Genomic DNA, 18,255 nt, shown 5'->3' on the forward strand with positions numbered 1-18,255 from the left:
AAAGCAGATATTAGACTGAAACCATGTTCAAAGAAAAGCATTTTTAATTTTTTTTAGCTGTACTCTGTGGCATGTGGGATCTAGTTCCCTGACCAGGGATCAAACCCGAGCCCCCTGCACTAGGAGCTCAGAGTCTTAACCACAGGACCACCAGGGAAGTCCCAGAAAAGCATTTTTTTAAAAAGCAATCCTTTCGTCAAAAACAAACATCAGTTTGAAAGATGTACTGAAAACTCAAGAATGGGGATCAGTAGGAGACACTTATGCCCAGAGAACAGCAGTATAAAACGGTGCTTCACAAAATGCGCGTCTTCCCCTCCCAGAGCAGCACCAGTACCACTGTGAACCTGTTAGAAATGGAAGTAGTTAGCCCTGTCCTAGAGGTATCAACTAGAAGTTTGTCAGGGCCCACAGTCTGTGGCGTAACAAGCCTGCCGGGTGATTCTGATGCACACTCAGGTTTGAGAACTGCTGGTGTAAAACACAGGGGGAAACAGTTAAAGGGCCAAGCTTCATCACATCTAATTTACATCCCTCTAATTCTAAATAGCCATGGGATTTTGCCACCTGCAGCTTAGCTGTGATTTTGCAAACTGAAACCTATAAGATCTAGTGTAAAGAAAGGCATGTATGATGTTCTGTTATCAAAACAACCCCTGATCTAAGCATGTTCTGTTCACCGCTCCGTGTCTCAGTCATCAGGGCTGAATCCCAGGACAGAAAAACACGCAACCCTTCTTATCCCTCCCTTCCTCCTCTGCTTCCCCAGACCGCCCTCCAGACTTCTCTGTGTCCACCGCCTTTGATGAGTTTCAGTTTCAGTTTCCCAGAATTTGTAAAACTATAACTGATGAACAGTGAAATTTCCAAAGCTAAGTAGTTTTAAAAAAAGGAGGGGGGGCGGCTTTTATCTGTAGCCTGAATATTCAGTTTAGCAATCTATAAAGAGTTCCATTTTTTTATTCTAGGCTTATTTACAGTTCTTCAGCATATTTTATTTGCAAGTATTTTTGCTTTTGAATGTGTCTCATGGAGTCAACATATGATGCCTTTAAGAGAAAGAGGCATAATTTACAGTTATAAAAATAATAGCATAGTCATCATTAAAGAGCTCTTTAAAAATTTATAAATCCATGAAGCTGGACTCTCTGTAACATCACTAAATATTGGGGAAGGCAGTACATTGAATTAGAAACATTGGGATGCAAACTTTTTTCTCCATTTTCTTAAATCTACAAGTTGTCTTTTATTATGAGTAAAGCAAATAAACAGTGATGATCACACAATGAACTAACTGTTGCTTAACTTTGTACTGTTGGAACTCTCTCTAGCAAGGTGGTTCTGTTCTTTGTTGCATATTAGAATCACCTGGGGAGCTTTTAAAACTAACAGTGAATGCCCAGGCTGTATTCCAGAACAATGAAATAAAAATCTCTAGGGTGGAAACCAGATATTACTATTTTTTAAAGCTTCTCCACCTAAGTCCAGGGCAGTCAAGGTTGAGAACCACTGTTCAAGTTTATCAAGTCCTTTTTACAGAAAGGATTATATTTAGTGTGGCTAACATGAAACATAGGATCTGAGGACATGCATGAGGTTCCTATTCGTGATTATTATCCATTTCTAAATCCTTAGCTCACAACCATTTCACATCACCTCATTTATTCAAAAATCTTCAGGAGTTATAAAAAATTAATTCAAAACTGACCAAAAAAAAAAAAAAAACCCCACCTAAACATACGAGCTAAAATACTTTTAAAAAATAGGACGACTGGGATTAGCATATACAGACTATTGATTCTATGTATAAGATAGATAACTAATGAGAATCTACCGTATAGCTGAGGGAACCCTACTCAGTGATTGTGGTGATCTAAATGGGCAGGAAACATAAAAAAAGAGGATTTATGTATACACGGCGCTTCCCTGTTAGCTCAGAGAGTGAAGAATCTGCCAGCAACGCAGTAGGCCTGCATTCGATCCCTGGGTGGGGAAAGTTCCTTGGAGAAGAACATAGCTACCCATTCCAGCATTCTTGACTGGAGAACCCCATGGACAGAGGAGCCTAGCGGGCTATAGTCCATGGGGTCACAAAGAGTCGGACATGACTGAGAGAGCAGCAGGTGCTGGCCAGAGGCCCCAGAGCTTTTGATGGCAGAGCCAGAACTGTGGCTGAGGACTCTCAGCTCCCAGGCCTCTTGATCCTGGCCTCTCTCACTAGATAAGCATGTGGAAAACTAAAAATCATTTCCCTGGTGGCTTGGTAAAGAATCCACCTGCCAGTGCAGGAGGCTTGGGTTCGATCCCTGGTCCAGGAAGACCCCACATGCCTCGAAGCAGCTAAGCTTGTGGGCCACAACAACTGAGCCACGCGCCGCAACTACTGAAGCCCGAACGCCCTGGAGCCTGCGCTCTGCAACAAGCGAAGCCACAGCAGTAAGAAGCCCACGGATACAACCAGAGAGCAGCCCCTGCTCACCACAACCAGAGAAAAGCCCATGTAGCAACCAGGAACTTGCACAGCCATGAACAAAATCATTAAACAAAAAAAAAGAATTGCTCTAACTTAACAACAGAAAAACAACCTGATTATTTAAAAAATGGGCCAAGAACTTGGACATTTCTCCAAAAAAGATGTTCAAGTGGCCAACAAGCACATGAAACAGAAGCTCCACATCACTAATCATTAGGGAAACGCAAATCAAAACCACAACGAAATACCACCTCACCTCATTAGGATAGCTATTATAAAAACTTTTTTTTTTTAAGAAAATAACATGTTGGCAAGGATGTGGAAAAATTGGAACACATACACTGTTGATAGGAATGTAAAATGGTACGGCTGCTGTGGAAAACTTTGGTGGTTCCTCAAAAAATTAAAAATAGAACTATCCAGATCTGGCAATCCACATCCGTAAATAGACCCAAAAGAATTGAAAGCAGGATCTCAAAAAGATATTTGTATGCCTATTGCCACAGGAGCACTGTTCAAAAGCACCAAAAGGTTGGAAGCAACTCAAATATCCATCATCTGATGAATGGATAAGCAGACTAGGAAAGGTGCTCCTTTATGTTTTGAGTACACAGCAGCCTCAAAAGAATATCATTATTAGTGTATTCGCAGTGCAGTGTATTGGTGTTGTTGATGGACTTCCCAGGTGGCATCAGTGGTTAAGAACCCACTGGCCAATGTGGGAGACTTAAGAGACTCAGGTTCGATTCCTGGGTTGGAAAGATCCCCTGGAGGAGGGCACAGGAATCCACTCCAGTCTTCTCGCCTGGAGAATCCCTGGACAGAGGAGCCTGGCGGGCCACAGTCCATAGGGTCTCAAAGCGTCGGACACGACTGCAGTGACTTAGCACGCGTGCGCGGCGGTTACCTGCAGCTACTATTTACGGCGTGCTCACCGTCTGCTCCGGGTGAAGCTCTGCATTTGTGGAGGCCCAGGTGCTCCTCGAGGATCTCCAGCCACACCCATCAGTTACCGGGCTCTGAAATGATGTCTTGTTTGGGCCGAATTTCTCCAGGCTGTTGCCAGCTCACGCCTGAGCACAGTCAGACACAAGGCCAAGCCCAAGATCACCAGTCCAGGCTGTGCTCGGCCTCTGTAGTGTGATGGGTCCTCTGTCTTCCTACACTGTGCCATAAAAACATACCCTTAAACAAGCTCAAGTGGATAATTTAGTAGTGACAAACATCTATTGAATGCTGACCAGATTGTGGCATTATTTTAAATGCTTTTCATCTATTAATTATGCATAAAAACCCAGGAAGTAGGTGCTAGTTTTATCCAATTTCACAACTGAGAACATAAGAAGTTCAGTAATTTGTTCAAGGTCACACAACAACGTGTCTGGCTGAGCCAGGATTGGAATCCAGTCTGTCTAGGACTACAGCCTGTTTCCTTAATATTACAACTACTCTCAGAAACATACAGGATACTATTCTGGCTTAAGGTTCAGAAACCAGTAAAATGACTTGTGCATCCAAACATCTAACAAAAATTGATGTGAGAATGAGAGAAAAGGGCACAGTGAAGATGGAATCTAATCTACACTTGGCATGCTTCCAGTTGTAGAGAATCCTCATCTTATCTAAATACCTCATAGCACCTGCTCTAGACATATATACAGGCATTTTTACTTATATCACTAAAGTGTGAACCACAGCATAAAATTTGGAGGAGAAATCTGGCTCCTCAACACTTTTTTAAAGATTAAAACCAGGATTTAATATCAGGTTGACTTTGACTTTAAGCACATGAAAAAATAGATGGTAAAATTTTAATGGTATTTTTTTAAACCCCTAAAAGAAAAAAAAAAAAAAAACTAAATAATGACTTTTAAACCTTTTCTGTAGTTTTAACTTTTCTTGAGTGTCACATTGCATTCTGATGTGTTATGTAACCTTTAGTGACTTTTAACCTAAATATTAACATTTAGGATGCCACTAGGCATGGATCCTATCAGGCCTGGAAGCATGGCTTCTCCCCTTAAAGAAGGAGCTACTGGTATCTTGGGTGGGATAATTCTTCATTACACAGAACTCTCCTGCACACTGCAATAAGCTTAACATCCCTGCTCCCCACCAGAGAGTGTTGCCAGGAGTGTTCCCAGTCACATGATAACCAAAAATGCTCCCATTCATTTCTGAAATCCCCTAATGCCTTGATACTCAAACTGTGGCCTTTGGATCAGCAGCATCAAGATTGGAGAGATTGCTAGAGATGTAAAAGGCTGGACCCACTCTAAACCTAGGGAACCTGAAACATTTGAACAAGATCTCTGGTGTTTTGTAAACACGTTAACGCTTGAGAAGGAGCATAGGACCCCCAGCTGAGAACCATTTCCCTAGAGAATCTCTGCCTGATATCAGAAAAGGAAAGGGAAGTCGCTCAGTCGTGCCGACTCTTTGCGACCCCATGGACAGTAGCCTGCACCAAGCTCCTCCGTCCATGGGATTTTCTAGGCAGGAATACTGGAGTGGGTTGCTGTTTCCTTCTCCAGGGAATCTTCCTGACCCAGAGACCAAACCCAGGTCTGCGGCATTGTAGACAGACACGTTACCCCCTGAGCCACCAGGGAAGTCCCCTGATAGCAGGAGGTAGGTACATGCTAAAGTTCTACTTCTGATTGAAAATCTGTGGATTAAAGAGACAGCATTTCTGAAAAATGGAGCTGACATCCAGTGAGATGCAGTCAAATGGCAGATGAGCACAGGTCCAACAAAATTGTCTGCACCCCTCAAAGTATCTGGCCTATAGGATATACAAGTCAGTACTTTGATATATGGGGCTTCCCAATGGTGCTAGAGGCAAAGAACATGTCTGCCAATATAGGAGTTGTAAGAGATGCGGGTTTGATCCCTGGGTCAGGAAGATCCCCTGGAGGAGGGCATGGCAACTTACTCCGGTATTCATACCTAGAGAATCCCAAGGACAACGGAGTCTGGCAGGCTACAGGCCACAGAGTCACAGAGTCAGACACGACTGAAGTGACTTAGCACACACACACACACCTAGATATATGTCAATGCACTGCTTTTTTTGTTTTAAAATATTCTTAACTAGGGATCTGTGAATGGGTTACTGAAGTGCCAGGCTATTGATCCTTTCAGACTTTTGGGCAAGCCAATGGAGCATGAGAAGGCCAGAGACCCCGGCTGGTCATCTCTAACCTTGAATGACTTGTCACATTCACTTCAGTGTGTTAATGATCACTTCTATATGTGCCTTGATGAAAAAAATATTGGGAATTGTTGTTATTGGCAATTAGAAGTTACTGAAGATTTGTTTCTTTGTTTGATTTTAAATTATGGTAAAACACACATGACATAAAAATTTCCATCTTAACCACTTTTACACTTACAGCTCAATAGGGTTTAAAGATACTCACATTGTTGTGCAAGCAATCACCAAAACTCCTTTCACCTTGCAAAATTAAAATCTATATTAGTTTAAAAAAACAATCCTTACCTCCCCCAGTCCCTGGCAACCTCTATCCTGTTTTCAGTCTCTATGGATTTTATTTCTCTAGGAACCTCATATGTTGTTATTGCTGTTTAGTCGCTAAGTCTTGTCTGACTCTCTGTGACCCCATGGACTGCAGCCTGCCAGGCTCCTCTGGCCATGGGATTTCCAAGGCAAGAAAACCGGAGTGGGTTGCCATGCTCTCCTTCAGGGGATCATCCCGACCCAGGGATTGAATCTGAGTCTCCTGCACTGGCAGGCGGGTTCTTTACCACTGAACCACCAGGGAAGCCCAGGAACCTCACATAGTGTCTGGCTTATTCCACTCAGGATAAGATCTTCCAGATTCATCCATGCCCCAAGCATGTGATAGAGCTTTCAGGACTGAATTTTTTTAAGGAAAGACTAAAGTTTCCCTCCTAAAAACTAATTCACGGTGGTTAGCATCCTTGTAGTTGCAGCAGGACACAGTTGTCTAGAAGAAGCAGAAGGTTAGAATAATCCTCACGCCTGATGTGATGATTTCCCATGGAAGAAAGACACTGTGCTTTTCTTTGAACCCAGAAGTCTCCAAATGGACAGAGCAGTCAGTAATCATTTTTTTTTCTTACAGGAAACTTCAGTCTTGCAGTTCTATTCAAATAGAAAGTTCCTGATAGTTGCAGTGTAAGAGCCTGCAACTTCTTAACCAGAAAGCTGTCAAGGGTCCTAGCGATCCTGCTCACTGGTTTCTGCATTTGAAGGGGCGTGGTATCTGTATGAATCAAAATTGGATGACTCAAAATACAGAATAGGATTTGATTCAGAGTCTCAGTTCCTTCACCATATTTGATTGAGTTTGTTCATGACGACTTGCAAACTTACCCTTTTAGAATACACATTATAGTAATGTTCATCCATCAGACGGCTAGTTTTATTTCCTCTTATCATGAAGAGAATATAATTTTTCTCAAGTGATGATTCACAGCTAATTTAATTATCTCTAAAGCCTTGGAGACAGATACCTGTGAATACTAATAAGGTGGTCTTGAAAGAGGTAGTTGTTACTTTTTTTGACTGATTGGCTGGTTGGTTGTTATTCTTCTGCCAAATAGCGGCAGAATGGGCAAATGCATTTCTCTGAAAACAGAAATTCTTCTCACTAGCTCAACCTTTATCTTAAGACTCTCATATGTTTATTCTTCTTCCCATTTATATATGTTTAAAATATCCACCACGGGTGAAAAAAGTTTTAAGAGTTTGCTAAACTATTCACTAAGCTATTACCAGTTATTTTTTTTAAAAAAAGAAAGAACTGAGAAGAGTTCAAAGCTCTGAAAGCACTTACTGAGATTCCATCATTTTTGGAAATGAATAATTATTTAATCATTTATAAAATAATTGAACTTGATAGGTTTCAGGGTTCACTAGAGCAAATTCAATTCATGTCATGATAAGAGGTACAGTTTTATATTTGCAGCTCTGAATGAGTATTTTAATTTTTGTCCTTAGTGTTCATTAATTACGATAATTTTTGCTACCTTTCCTTTCATTTAAACATTTCCTAAAGTTCTAGAACTTGTAAAGTCAAGATATTAAGAGAAAGCCTTCCCCAATACAAACTTTTAAAATAGTCCTTTTCAGGATCCTCATGTGTAATGACTCATCATTAAGCTAGAAATTTTAACTTATTAAACATAATTAAGTTAGCAAAATTAAGCATTCCATAATACTGTTTTCCTGAATTTCATTACTTAGTTGCCTCAAAATCTTGTGTGAAAGCAAGAGAACAATGTAAGCCTAAAACATATAAAGTGTTGTCTAGCGTGGACTACCAAACAATAAAAAATACTTAATAACTGTTTAGAGCTTTACAGCTTATAGCACTTTCACAGAGTAAGTAATAAGGACTAATTAGGAATTATCTTTTTTTATTTTTTTGAAATAAAAATTATTTTTTGAAAGCAATTCTCAAAGAATGTATTGTTGTTCAAAGATACGAAGCCACTGCTAAATGTAAATTAAGAATTTTGGGACCATTATTAAAAGGGAAACCTTGGACTTCTCTGGTGGCCCAGTGGCTAAGACTCGCCCTCTCAACGCAGGGGGCCTGGGTTCAAGCCCTGGTCAGGGAACTAGGTCCCACATGCTGCAGCTGAAGACACTGGGTGCTGCAACAAAGACTGAAGATCCCCTTTGTGCAGAAAGTAAGATCTGGTGCAGCCAAGTAAAGTGTTTTTTTTGTTAAAAAGGGCAAACTTTGCTTTGAAGATACTAAAAAACACCCAAGGGGCTTCTGTTTCCATACAAGATGGAATAAAGGGGACTTCATTTATTCTCTTACCCAAAAGTCCCCAAAGAAAGAAAAAAGGCAAAATTTAACATGAATTCCCAAGGAAATGGGCATCAGGCAATGAAGTAAAATGGTCCTTGGAACACAGGAAACGAGGAATGGGAAGCCCGCGCTTGCTGCGGTGTACAGCTTTGGAAGAGATTCTAGGCCACTGTGTGGGGCAGAGAGGGCAGGGCTGGGGAGGACGGAGTGGATACGAGCATAGCCTCCCAGAACTGAGATGGCGCTGACAGTCCCAGAAAGTAACAAGGTTAGCAGTCACTGGCCAGAGAACCAGAGAAGGGAGGGAGAGAAGCCTGGAGATGCTCAGAGGGACGCAGCAGAGCTTCCAAGAGAGCACTGACTTGCACGGGCTTCCTGGCGGCTCAGCGATAAAAAACCTGCCCGCCAGCGCAGGAGACTCAGGAGATGTGGGCTCCTCGGGTTGGGAAGGTCCCCTGGAGAAGGAAAGGGCAGCCCGCTCCAGAATTCTCCCCTGGGAAATCCCATGCACAGAGGAGCCCGGCGGGCTACAGTCCACGGGGTCACAGAGAGTCGGACGTGACTCAGCGACTAAACAACAGTAACACTGCAATGCAGGCAGGTGAGGAAACTACGTGAACCAGAGAAAAAGTATCTGAAAGGCGCAAACCGCCAAAGCTCACTCGAGAGGAACTATGAGGCAACTTAAACAACTCTCTATATCTATTTCCAAAATTGAATTTCTAGTTAAGAACCTTCCCCAAAAGGAAACTGGAGGCCCAGATGGCTTTATTGGTGAGAGCTACCAAACATTTCAGGAAGAAACAATATCAATTGAAAACAAACTTTCCAGAAGGCTTAGATTTAATTTGATTCATTCCACGAGGCCAGCATTCTCCTAAAACCAAAACAAGACAAACACACACGTTACAGGGAAACTGTAGCTCAATACCACCCATTAATATGGATGCGGGGACTTGCCTGGTGATCCAGTGGTCAAGAATCCACCTTCCAGTGCCAGGGACGTAGGTTTCAACCCTGGCTGGGGAACTAAGATCCCACCTGCCCTGGGGCAACTGAGCTCTTGGGCCGCAACTACTGAGTCCTCATCCCACGACTACAGAGCCCACGTGCTCTGAGCCCACGCCACAACTAGAGAGAAGCCCATATACCACAACGAAGACCTATGTGCAGCAACAACGCAGCCCCCAAAATCTTAATATATAAATTAATTAAGAAATATATAGATGCAAAAAAATTCTAAACAAAAAAAATTCAGCAGTAAAAAGGATAATGCATCATCCATGACCAAGTGTGGTTTATCCCAGGAATGCAAAATTAGCATAACATCAGAAAATGAATCCGTGTAATTCACCATCTTAAACTGAAAGAAGAAAAAATAAGATCATTTGGGCAGATGCATAAAGTCATCTGACAAAATCAGACACCCATTTTTTTTTAGTAAACAAGGGAACTTTCTCAGCTTCACAAAGGGCATCCGTGAAAAATCTACAGTTAACATCATACTTAGCTGTGACAGACTGAATGCATTATCCCCTAGAATCAGGATCCAGGCATGGATCAATACTTCTTTCCAACATCATACTACAGATTCTGGAAAGGAAGACATAAAACTTCTCTTATTATCAGACCAGGTGATCATCTAAGTAGAAAATCCAATAGAATCTACAAAAATTGACTAGCACTAACAAGGATTTTAGCAAGGTTGTAGGATACCAGATCAATACACAAAAGCCAGTAGTGTGAAACTAATTTCTATGATCCTATAATGGCAGATACACATCATAGTATATTTGTTAAAACTCAAAGAATGTACAATGGTGCTTCCTTGGTGGTTCAGTTTATTAAGAATCCACCTGCAATGCAGGAGACCGGGGTTCCATCCCTGGAATGGGAAGATCCCCGGGAGAAGGAAATGACAACCCACTCCAGTATTCTTGCCTGGGAAATCCCATGGACAGAGAAGCCTGTCAGGCTACAGTCCCTGGGGCTCCAAGAGTCAGACCCAACTTAGTGACTAAACCACCACCAAAGACTGTACAATACAAATAATGAATCCTATGTAACATAAGTGATAAACTGGAGTTAATAATAATGTTTCAATATTGATTCATCAATTATAACAAATGTACCAGAATAATTCACAATGCAAATAACATGGGAAACTGGGGAGGGGATAGAGTATGTGGGAATTCTCTATATTTTCTGACCAATTATCCTATAAAATTAACAGAGCTCTAAAAAAACTATTAATTTTTGAAAACTAACATATAAATTTATAATCAAGTAAATTATATCAATTCTCCCTCAACTGATTTCTAGATTCACTGCCATCCCAGTAAAAATCCTGGAAGATTATTTTTTGGTGAAAGTGAGTGTTAGTTGCTCAGTCGTGTCCAACTCTTTGTGACCCCATGAGCTGTATCCTGCCAGGCTTCTCTGTCCGTGGAATTCTTCAGGCAAGAATACTGGAGTGTGTTGCCATTCCCTTCTCCAGGGGATCTTCCTGACCCAGGGATCGAACCCAGGTCTCCCACATTGCAAGCAGATTCTTTACTGCCTGAGCCACCAGGAATTCTCCCTCAGTTGATTTCTAGATTCACCGGAAGATTTTTTGGGGTAGAAATTAACAAATGATTCTAATATTTACATGGAAATGCAAAAGACCCAAATTGCAGAAGAACTTTGAAAAAGGAGAGCAAAGTTGAAAGACTAACCCTATATGAGTTTAAGGTTTATTATAACACTATAATATGCAAAATAATTACTACCGAGGGAAGTATAGATTGGAGCCCCCTCTCCAATGTGTCAATTGGCAAAGGGCTGAAAAGTCTTTGACTCAGCAGTTCAGTTCTAGCAATTTTTACTGAAAAGATAGTTAAACACACACAAAAACAAAGATATTAAATTCAACATTATTAACGGCTAAAAACTAGAAAATCGATAGATGTTTAACAAAAGGAAACTGGTTAAATACATTATTATACACATTTATGTTAAAATAAGTATGCAGCCCAGACTTCAAAAATGGTGTATTTAATGACATTCGTGAAAGTTCAATACATAGTTACATGAATTTACCAGGTCAGAAAGCAATAGGTTCCTACTTTGTTTAAAAAAAATATCTGTTTTCATATTTGGAAGAGTATAAAACAAAATACTTACAGTTCTAAGTGAAGAAATAACCAGTTATTTTTTCACAAAAACTGCATCATGCTTTTGTAACTTTGAAAAGGTTTTTAAGTTTCAACTTTTAAAATTTTTATGATTGGAGAGATGTATTTACGAAAATAGTCGTTTTAGGGGACTTCCCTGGTGGTCCAGGGGTTGAGACTTTATCTTCCAATGCAGGGATTATGGGTTCAGACCCTGGTCACAGAGCTAAGATTCCACATGCCTTGCAGCCAAAAGTTCAAAATATAGGCCAGGAGCAATATTATAACAAACTCAATAAAGACTTTTAAAATGGTCCGCATTAAAAAAAAAAAAAAAAAAAACTTAAAAAAAAAGTCATTTTAGCTTGAAAAGAATGATGGCTATCTCAAATGACACCTGACAAGTGAAGAGAAGGAAGATCTATCTCTAAATGACTGGAAGATATGTCTCTCCCTTCCTACTCATTTACTTGTGTTTTTCATCTTGCAGTCAGTCTGCCCTTGCTATTTTTATTTTTTAAAATAAAATCTGTATATGTTTTCTATACAAAATTTGAAAAATACAGAAAAGTATTCAGAAGAAAATAGACAATTATTTATAATCACTATTAATATGTTCTTGTGCTTCATTATTCTCTCAAGGATTTATGAGCATGCTTCTCAACACCTCGCCTTTATCAGTGGAAACTCCACTAATGCTAATAAGCAAACATGAACTCAGTCCCGTGAGCCAACATAGTCTCATGTAACTGATAAAATTATAAAATTATTCTTCTTTGGGGATGGATATTTACTTTTTTGTATTGGGATTTCCCTTGCTAATCCTCTTCTAAGCATAAAAGCATCATTTATTATTTTATAAACTATAAAACAATTTAAAGAAGAAAATAAAACTCAACAGTAATTCCATCATCAAGGATTATCACTGGTAACTTCCAGGTTTTAATTCTATGTTAATACATATAATTTAAGCACTTTGGTAAAAATAGGGCTATACATTGTTTGGATTTTGCTTCTTTTTTTCCGCTTAACATTTTCTCATCATTTACCCTGCCTTTTAAAGGGTGCGCTCTATTTCTTTGCATAAACATACCGCACGTCACTTGCGCCTGCCTGTTGGACACTTTGGTTGTTTGCAGTTATTTTAGAAGGCGAGTGCTTGTTCGGGACGATGCCATGCAGGCGAGTGCCGCAGGGGCCGTTAGCTTACAGACGTTTGTGTGCTCCAGACAGAGCTTTGCTTTCGTTTCTGTTTTGGGCGGGAAGGTCGGTAGACGGTGGACGAAGGGAGCACGGGAAGCTCCAAACCGGGGCCACGCGCCCCACCCAGCTCCCGAAGAACCGTCCTCGCTCCTCTGGGGAGGGATTCCCGGGGACCCCGCCGCAGGCCGGCCGGCAGCAGCGCCGGCCTCCGCCGTCCGCTGAGCAGCACTGCCCTCCTGTGGCCGAGTCGCGACTCTGCAGCCCGGGAGCGCCGCATCCTGGCGCTTTTCCGCAGGCTTTGGGGTTATTTTTCCGACTGATTTTTAAAATACAATTTAAAGATGTATTTTTTTTTTTCAACTCACAAACGGAAAATGTACAAGCTCAAAATGAGAGAATGCGTGCGATTTCGGTCTGTAATAAACATTTCTTAGAGCCCTTTAAATGCTCTTTAGAACATTCCTTTAGAGCACGTGAATGAAAATAAACTTAGCCCTTGTGACCCCTGGCTCTTTTCTCCAGCTTCAGCCGGGTCGGCCTGCCCTTAGGCACTACCGTCTAGCCCTAAAGGGCTATTTTCAAGTCTCCTGATGGGCCAGGCTTCTTTTTCAGCTCAGTTCCGTCGCTCGGTCGTGTCCGACTCTTTGCGACCTCAGGAACCGCAGCACTCCAGGCCTTCCTGTCCATCCCCAGCTCCTGGAGCCTGCTCAAACTCATGTCCATCGAGTCGGTGATGCCATCCAACCATCTCATCCTCTGTCGTCCCCTTCTCCTCCTGCCCTCAATCTTTCCCAGCATCAGGGTCTTTTCCAATGAAATCAGCTCTTCTCATCAGGTGGCCAAAATATTGGAGTTTCAGCTTCAACATCAGTCCTTCCAATGAACACCCAGAACTGATCTCTTTTAGGATGGACTGCTTGGATCTCCTTGCAGTCCAAGGGACTCTCAAGAGTTTTCCAACATCAATTCTTCGGTGCTCAGCTTTCTTCACAGTTCAACTCTCACATCCATACATGACCACTGGAAAAACCATAGCCTTGACCAGACAGGCCTTTTTTGGCAAAGTAATGTCTCTGCTTTTTAATATGCTGTCTAGGTTGGTCATTACTTTACTTCCAAAGAGTAAGCGTCTTTTAATTTAATAGCTGCAATCACCATCTGCAGTGATTTTGGAGCCCCCCAAAAATAAAGTCTGACACTGTTTCCAGTTTCCCCATCTATTTCCCATGAAATGATGAGACCAGATGCCATGATCTTACTTTTCTGAATGTTGAGCTTTAAGCCAACTTTTTCACTCTCCTCTTTCACTTTCATCAAGAGGTTTTTTAGTTCCTCTTCACTTTCTGCCATAAGGGTGGTGTCATCTGCATATCTGAAGCTATTGATATTTCACCCGGCAATCTTGATTCCAGCTTGTGCTTCCTCCAACCCAGCATTTCTCATGATGTACTCTGCATATAAGTTAAATAAGCAGGGTGACAATATACAGCCTTGACGTCCTCCTTTTCCAATCTGGATCCAGTCTGTTGTTCCATGTCCAGTTCTAACTGTTGCTTCCTGACCTGCGTACAGGTTTCTCGAGTGGCAGGTCAGGTGGTCTGGTATTCCCATCTCTTTCAGAATTTTCCACAGTTTATTGTGATCCACACAGTCTAAGGCTTTGGTATAGTCAATAAAGCAGAAACAGATGTTTTTCTGGAACTCTCTTGCTTTTTCGATGATCCAGCGGATGTTAGCAATTGATCTCTGGTTCTTCTGTCTTTTCTAAAACCAGCTTGAACATCTAGAAGTTCACGGTTCACTTCTTTTTGCTTGCCAGATTTTAAAGTTATTAAGCAACACACACACACTTCCCTCACCACACACACACACACACACACACACACACCCTTCCCTCACTCAGATTCGTCTTTCTCCCTTACTGGACTGGCGTGTCCTTGAGCACACATGTGACTCCTCACTTCCTCTCCCACTTTTGTTCCCTTGGAGACAGTAAGTCACAGAGAACAGGAATCGAGTCTGTCCAAGGCGGGAACTCCCTGGCGGTCCAGTGGTTAGGCCTGGGCACTTTCACTGCAGAGGGCCTCCGGTTCCCACCAGTAGGGGTTGCTGTATTCTCTGCATTCAGTTCCGCTGTATTGGTGGGGAAACTACTCTGTCCGAGCGTGTGAGTATGCTCAGTTGTGTCCCGCTCTTTGCGACTCCACAGATTGCAGCCTGCCAGGCTCCTCGGTCCATGGAATTCTCCAGGCAAGAGTAATGGGGTGGGTTGCCATTTCCTCCTCCAGGAGATAGAACCCAAGTTTCCTGCATCTCCTGCATGAGCAGGCGGATGCTTACCACTGAGCAGTGGGGAAGCCCACTCTGTCCGAGCGCCCCTTCAGTAGCATGGCAGGGGAGAAGGGAGGCAAGAAAAGCTATGAGGCGATAAACGGCTGTCTCCCGCTTTTAACTCTGCACACTTTGTTTTTCCTTTCAGACATTTACTATGTGGACCAAGCTTGAGGTGTTGAGGTCCAATGTCTGGACCTCACTTGAGAGGTTAGGCTCAGGCATGAATTTTTTACAGCATTTCTTGGCCACCCCATGAGTCTAATGCCCCAGAGTATCTGTATCCTTGTAGGTAACTCCTGAGTCCCAAAGTCTTCAACAGTGAGAAAAAAAACAGGGAGAATTTCAAGAAAGTTGGTGCAACACTATTTGAAAACAGGAGTAATTTGGAAATCTGTTGGTTCTGCCTACCCAGGATCCATTCTTCTTTCTTCTGCTAGGGGCCCCTTGGTTTTCCTCTGGAGAACCACCCCTTCCCTACTCTTAAGTCCTTGCAGTTGAGGTAGGGCTGATTTTTTTTTTTTAATTAAAACTTTTTTTTTTTTGAACTTTTTAGTTTTACATTAGTGTATGGCTAATTAACAATGTGACGGTTTCAAGTGGACAGTGAAGGGACTCAGCCACGAGATGGGGCTGATCCTTGCGCACCCCACCCCGACTATGTCCCAGCACAAACATATATGCACACTCCTAGGTGGTACTTGCACACACAGCCCATTCAAGCTCTGAGTTTGCTCTTTTTCAACTTGAATTGTACACGGATCCAGCCACGTCTGAACCTTTAGACTGGACTTCTGCCCTTCAACTTTTCAATAGAGTCACTTAATTCCCTGCCACTTTTTGCCCTAAATGAGTCTTGTCACTTGCAATCATACAATTTCTAAGTAACAGAAATTTATGAGACTTTCAAATGAGGTAAGCAGCTTTATATTCTGCCTGCTTATAGAAAGGGGATAGATTAATTGGTGTGTCCTGATATGTTGAGATTTTTTTCTTATTCTTTGATAAGATTGCCTTCATTTTTCTTAGCGGAGTTTCAGTTTATTAACTATGAAAAGTTCATTTACTTGGTCTTGTTTAGCCTCAGTTCCCTGGTGGATCAGATGGTAAAGAATTTGCCTGCAATGGGAGACCTGGGTTCAATCCCTGGGTTGGAGAGATCCCCTGGAGGAGGGCATGGCAATCAACTCCAATATTCTTGCCTGGAGAATCCCATGGACAGAGGAGCCTGGAGGGCTACAGTCCATGGGGTCTCAAAGAGTCGGATATGACTGAGCGACTCAGCACACAACCCCTGTTGAACATATTTGTTTCGGGCATGGACTTTTAACAGTTGCCCACACAAATAAAATGGAGATCATGAAACGTACCTCACAGAATTGTTAAAGGTAAAATAAAATAACATATGTGAACTCACCTTACACTGTATAAATGTTGGGTATTATTACTACAGGCTTCATCCTCTTTATCATCATATTTCATTTTGTTAGCAAGGTTTGCTGGAGAGGGGATTTCTTGAAGGTCCAGTGATTAGAACTCCACAGTGCCATTAAGCGGGGCCTGGGTTCCATCCCTGGTGGGGGAACTAAAATCCCAAAAGCCGTGTGGCGGGACCAAAAAAAAATTTTTTTAATAAAATAAAATTTAAAAGCTGCTGGAGAGTCACTCATTGTTAGTAGTACTGATAGCTGTACAAATGCAGACTGTAACTGAGCAAGTGAATGAGGAAAAAGAGGAAATTAGATTGCTTTTAGACTATTAATATAATCATCCCGGGAATGTTGTAAAAGGGCAGTTGGAATAAGGTATTTGAAAATGCTCTAAAAACACAAATGCTGTGTGATTATAGGATACTGTTATCTTAGCCCTGCAGGATTCTAAAACCTTGATGTTGTTCATTTGCATATATGTTTGATTTCAGAGCTTATTAATATCTGATACTTTTCATTTCATTTTAAAACAAAAAACCCACAGGCTGTTTTATAGAGTGCAGTCTCACACAATGAACGGCTTTATCTTGGTTTCCATTCTCTTCAGCCTCTCTCTGGCATTTAACCACCCTGGCAACCCACTCCTTCAAATTCTTTCCACCCTTAGGTCTAGCGACACTACATTTTCCTACTTCTTCTTGACCTTTTCAACAGCTTCTGATTTGCCCCTCCCCTCCCAGCTCCTGACTCCAGGGATGACGCGCCCAAGGCTTTGCTCTGATGTCTCCTCTCTTCCCTCACTTTCTGTACAGTTCAACCATTCTGATCTATCTTGCATCAGTCCGTAGTTCCATCTTCCTACTGTTTATTTCAACATATACGTCCTGCCATTGTCTCCCTTTCAGTATCTTAAAACTTCCTAGTCTCCTGCATTCCGGTTGGTGCCTTTACAAGTGCCCCATTGCAACTGGGGGCTCCACCCTTTCCCCCACGTCCCTGCCCTCCTGCCTTTAGTCTCTTTCCAGGATCCGAGTGCTTCAGTGCCTTCCAGACTCACTTTTTCTCTGCTCTCCTTAGACAAGCCCGCCCAGGCCCTCATCATCCCCCTGCCCAGCCTCATGGCTGGTCTCTAGCTCTGGACTGTCCTCACTCCTGGCTATCCTGTGGAGGGCAGCTGAACCAGGCTGTGAAAACGCCTCTTGTGAGTTCCATCAGAGTGAGTGCCACACACGGGGCATCTTGGTGCCCCCAGCCCCTGGCACGGTGCCTAGCGCTATTACGGCTCTTGATTGATGGTCCTCCCCTTGCTCCAGGGAGTTGCTTCTGTCTCTGTTCGTGTCGTCAAATTTCAGACTTCTTGACTAGTTCTCCATAATATGAATTATTCACCCCATCTTATTTTCAACTGCTCCACAAAGTAAATCTTTTACTCAAGCCAATAGGCTTTCTCCTTTTATAAATTTACATTTCACTGATAATTAAGACCAAACTATTTAGCAATCATTAATTCTCTACTATCAATTTAATTTGTCTCCCTAACTAGATTACAATGTCCTGAAAGCCTGAAATTCTGTTTTCTGGCCACAGCAGTCTTTTGATCCACTCCCTAAGGAACAGCCTTTCATCATAAACACTGCCTCTGAACCCACTAAAATAAAAGTTATCTGATATTTTCCTTTGTATATCTATACTTCCCTTTTTATTTGTAGATAACCATAACCTATGTTTGTTTATCTCAGAGCACCTAGCTCCATGCTAAATCCTGAATCCTCAACTATTTGTTGATTAATCACATGGACTGAGCAGCCTACTGCTCTGATTCACTCCTAGACCTGGAAGCCCAACAAAACAGC

At 42.0% G+C, this 18,255-nt stretch overlaps 1 protein-coding gene across 7 annotated transcripts in view; it reads right to left on the reverse strand.

Annotated features, from left to right (window-relative positions):
* FHIP1A (FHF complex subunit HOOK interacting protein 1A) overlaps positions 1–18,255 on the reverse strand; it is a 399,036-nt gene that overhangs the window by 331,026 nt on the left and 49,755 nt on the right. Inside the window, exon 1 of one of the 7 annotated variants that reach the window (XM_070474761.1) lies at positions 12,532–12,662. The exons of the other annotated variants lie outside the window; for them this stretch is intronic. The gene's annotated coding sequence lies outside the window, so the exon portion shown is untranslated. Of the gene's footprint in view, positions 1–12,531; positions 12,663–18,255 lie in introns of those variants that run through there. 7 annotated transcript variants of the gene reach the window in all.

Source organism: Odocoileus virginianus, chromosome 12 (genome assembly GCF_023699985.2).
Source record: "Odocoileus virginianus isolate 20LAN1187 ecotype Illinois chromosome 12, Ovbor_1.2, whole genome shotgun sequence".
NCBI lineage: Eukaryota > Metazoa > Chordata > Mammalia > Artiodactyla > Cervidae > Odocoileus > Odocoileus virginianus.